Source organism: Balaenoptera acutorostrata, chromosome 9 (assembly GCF_949987535.1).
Source record: "Balaenoptera acutorostrata chromosome 9, mBalAcu1.1, whole genome shotgun sequence".
In the NCBI taxonomy this organism is placed as follows: domain Eukaryota; kingdom Metazoa; phylum Chordata; class Mammalia; order Artiodactyla; family Balaenopteridae; genus Balaenoptera; species Balaenoptera acutorostrata.
Window position 1 is genome coordinate 92079935 of NC_080072.1, and position 4663 is coordinate 92084597.

General features: G+C 39.2%; 1 pseudogene; it reads right to left on the reverse strand.

Annotated features, from left to right (window-relative positions):
* Positions 1–3795: 3795 nt before the first annotated feature.
* LOC103005139 (non-histone chromosomal protein HMG-14-like) lies at positions 3796–4279 on the reverse strand (annotated as a pseudogene).
* Between the last annotated feature and the right edge of the window lie 384 nt (positions 4280–4663).

The following is a 4663-nucleotide window of genomic DNA, read 5'->3' on the forward strand; positions in this document are numbered from 1 at the left end:
TGTATTTATGTAATCCAACAGAAATAAGTTAATTTATTGACACAGAGAAGAGAATGGATCTCAGAAAACAAGAGCCAGTGACATGTTACAACTTTTCTTTCTTTCTCTTGGTTTAACATATTTGTAAGCTGCCACTCATTATAATAATTGACAAAACTGTGCAGACATTTTGCTTTCTAGAAAGTTGGATGTCATATGTCATGCCTAAGATCCATCAGTAATGAGTTAAATTGGGCTATTGGACTTGTGGAGGCACTTCTGTTCTTAGCCTAATGATTTGTTTATTTAACCATTTTTGTTAGAGACAGCCCATAAAAAAGATTTGATTTTAAAAATTAATCTTGAGGGGCTTCCCTGGTGGCGCAGCGGTTGAGAATCTGCCTGCCAATGCAGGGGACACGGGTTCGAGCCCTGGTCTGGGAAGATCCCACATGCCGCCGAGCAACTAGGCCCGTGAGCCACAACTGCTGAGCCTGCGCGTCTGGAGCCTGTGCTCCGCAACAAGAGAGGCCGCGACAGTGAGAGGCCCGCGCACCGCGATGAAGAGTGGCTCCCGCTTGCCACAACTAGAGAAAGCCCTCGCACAGAAACGAAGACCCAACACAGCCATAAAAAAAAAAAATAATAATAATAATAATAATAATAATAATAATAAAAAAAAATTAATCTTGAGAATAAAAGTGTAAATACAAATACAGTGTTTTGTGGCCAATTCAGTTCTCAATCAATACCATTTTGAAATGCTAACTGTAATGAAGACAATGGACACTAATTAAATAAGCAAGATACACATCATCATGAAAAGGTCAACTTAACAGACCCAGCTTATTAATTTTCTGATGGTTATATTTAGAACAATAGAAACAAAATAAGTCTTTTGCATCCATTGAACCTCTGCGCAGGCTTTAAGTACTAGATGTTATAAAATAGACAAATCTTCTAAACAGGCCAGTCAATCAGAGGTATATTTACAAGATGATTAACTCTCAGGTCTTTATAAGGTCTTTGGAAGCCTACAGAAATTAGCTTCCCCCTATGTTTTCTTATAAGACATTGTTTAAGATAATCTCACCCACTAATAATTAATATTTCTTGACCCTTCTATGCCTAAAGTTAGATAGCCCAGGATTCAAGTGCAAATTCTCCCACTTGTTAGCTGTGTGATTCTGATATCTTTTATACCTCTGTAAGCTTGGCACAAATAAGTATTAATATCTATTAGCTTCTATTATTATATTATTATTATTACTATAACAGCCATCAATGCTGGCTGTTCAATGGTGGTTTCATCACTTCTTGTTCTACTCTGATCCCTCTATCTGACCATGCATGTGCATTCAATCCTACTTTAGTTTGTGCACTTACTCAGTGCTTATGCTTGGGTCAGAATGTGCCTTGCCACTCTGCATTTCAGCCTTGTCACTTGGTAGATGGAAGATTGCAGAGGGTAAAAAGGGTCATCGTTATTTTGTGAGCCCATTATACAGCAGACATCTCACTAACCATGTAGCAAATGTTATCTTATCATCATTTAACTCTTATAGAACTGTTAGGTAGGTGTTATTACCTCCAGTTTTAAAATGAAGAAGTTGAAATTTTAAAATGGCAAGGTAACTTGCCCCAAGTCACAAAGGAACACTTGGTAAGATTCTGACTCAAGTCAAAGTCTCCACATCATGAAAACTTACTTTATTATGTCGGACTGTTTTCAGATGTCAGGAGCTCAGTCCATTAACTAACTCAGTGCCTAAGATAACACTAAATGCTTAGTAAATAATATTTCTGATGGCTGTTACAATAATAATAATGATATAATAATAGAAGATAATAGATATTAACACTAATTTGTGCCAAGCTGACAGAGGTAAAAAAGATATCAGAATCACACAGCTAATAAGTGGGAGAATTTTCACTTGAACCCTGGGCTATCTAACTCTGAAAACCATATCTTAAATTTCTATGTCATAGTACTCCCCTAAAGCCTTAGCAGTATAAATTAACATCCTCAGAAGGAAGGCTGATGGGAAGGCCAACATGCTTTAAAAATAAGCTTTATTTTTCTAAGGTACTTGAGGATCTGTATATTTCATAATTGGAACCGCATCTGCACTCCCCGTGACTGGTTTTCAGTGAGTGTAAAGGCTGCTAGTCCTATTCGTATCCTGCCATTGTTTGTTCATGATTACACATCCCATTTCAGTTGATTTCTCAACACTCAGCATCCTGTGGGTGCTCTACTGGAACTACCAACTGACTTACAAATACAGAAATTTCTACTGTTTTGTGATTTTCTTTATTCACAGACATATTTTGGTCACATTTTAGCCACTTACTCCTTAGCCTCTTCTTGCATAATTACTCCTCCTTATATATAGGACATTGCAATTTTTTTTTTCTGCTACATATCTTTATTTATTTATTTTTCTTCCATAATTGAGATTTTATTGGTTGTTTTGAGAATCAGTACTCAGATATTTCAATTTGTACACAATTCTTTTTTTTTTAAGTTAATTAATTAAATAATTTATTTTTGGCTGTGCTGGGTCTTCGCTGTGGTGCCTGGGCTTCTCCTTGCGTTGGCTTCTCTTTGTTGCAGACCACGGTCTCTCGGCATGCGGGCTTCAGTAGTTGCGGCATGTGGCTCAGTAGTTGTGGTGCACGGGCTTAGTTGCTCTGCGGCATGTGGGGACTTCCTGGACCAGGGCTCAAACTCGTGTCCCCTGCATTGGCAGGCGTATTCTTAACCACTGCACCACCAGGGAAGTCCTTGTACACAATTCTTAACATACGTACCAAAAATCTAAAAAATCATGTAGTTATGGTTCTTTTCTGAACAGTTATTGCAGTGACTTTCCAGCTTAAAATTTGGAGGCAAATTTTCCTTAGCAGGATAGCAAGTACCAATATCTTCAAATATTGATATGCTGTTCCATCATAAGTCCCACTAACTCACAATTTAATATCATATATTGTACATACTCAAATTGTCAATCGTTCACAGTACATTAACAAAGTTACTAGAACTGTACTACCGCGACCAAAGATGTTACAGAGCACACAAAATTCTGACCAGGAGAGCCAAGATCAAGGAGTGAGTGGTTTGCTTTAGGAAGAATTCTACCAAAAACAATATGGAAAGAGAAGTAATTTAAAGTTGGGCGTGGGAGGGTGGGATGAATTGGGAGATTGGGATTGACATATATACACTACTGATACTATGTATAAAATAGATAGCTAGTGAGAACCTACCACACAGCACAGGGAACTCTATAACCAGTGCTCCGTGGTGACCTAAATTAGATCCAAAAAAAGGGGATGCATGAATATGTACAGCTGATTTACCTTGCCGCACAGTATAAACCAACACAACACTGTAAAGCAACCACACTCCAACAAAAATTTAAAAGAAAAAAAGTGTTCAAGACATTAAATGCACAACTGACTCCAAACTGCCATTTAGTATGCTTTGTATTATAGGATATAAAAGCTACCCCCATCTGTGGAACGTTAAGCTGACACCGAAGACAAAGCCTCCCATATTCAATATCCCACTATTTTCTGGTTGTACCAAAAAATAAACAACCAGCAAATGATTTCACCTCTTAAAAAAAAAAAAAAATTTTACCCTTAAAAAATTTTTAAGGGTAAAAAATTTGGGATGAGGGGGGTTTCCCTCCTTTTTAAAAATGTTTCTAGAGCTACTAAAAAAATGGCATTTACAAAATAGTTGATAAAAATATTCCTCTGGATTGTGCAAGAGAGACAGGGACCACTGATAGGACCGGGTGTGTGATATTAATCAGACTTGGCTTCTTTCTTTCCTGCTTCATGAGAAGCTGGGCTCTCCTCGTTTTTAGTTTCTCCATTTTCTGCAGGTACATCTTCTTTAGTCTCTTGGTTAGCCGCTTCAGCCTGTTTTCCCTTTGCTCCCCTTTTCCCTTTTGTTTGCACGTTTGTCTGAAGATTTATTCTTTCCTGCCGCCTTTTTAGGCTTCGTTTCCTCTTTTGCAGGAGCCGGTTTAGCTGACAACCTCAACGATCTCCTCTTGGGCTCCTCCTTCGTCGCCCCCTCGGCAGAGTTGAGCTTCCTCTCGGGCACCGTGGCGGCGGTGAAGCTGCCATTTCCCGCCGCCCTGCTGCATATCGCGGCTGCCGGGCGACTCGGCGGAGAATGCCGGCGGGGCCAAGAGCTGCTGCGGCCGAGGGGGTGGCCCGGCCTACCCCTGACAAAACCCGCCGGCCCAGACCTTGCACTTTCCTTCTTCTTCTCTCCGGTCATCTTTTATGTTGGTCAGATCATCATGGTCACACACAAGCGGTCACTGGTGTTATGACCTTTAGCATCAGAAGAGTCATTCAGGGGCAGTAAAAGTAAAAGTTAAAAAATCACTTGCCACTTTCAGTAAAGGGAGAAAAATGTACCTTAAAAAGACGTTTATGAAGTAAGCTAAGCTTTTAAAAATTTCTGTATGGTTCGGACTGGGATGGTATAAATATACTGTACATCCATGGGCAATTATAAATTAAACCTGAGCTGTGAAATCTGACCTCTTTACCTACCTGATCATGAACAAACGTGAGAAAGAAAAACACTTAGATTTGAATTTCTTTTTTAATTCTTCTACATCTCACAGTTTGGCAGAATTGCTAATAAGGAGTGAAA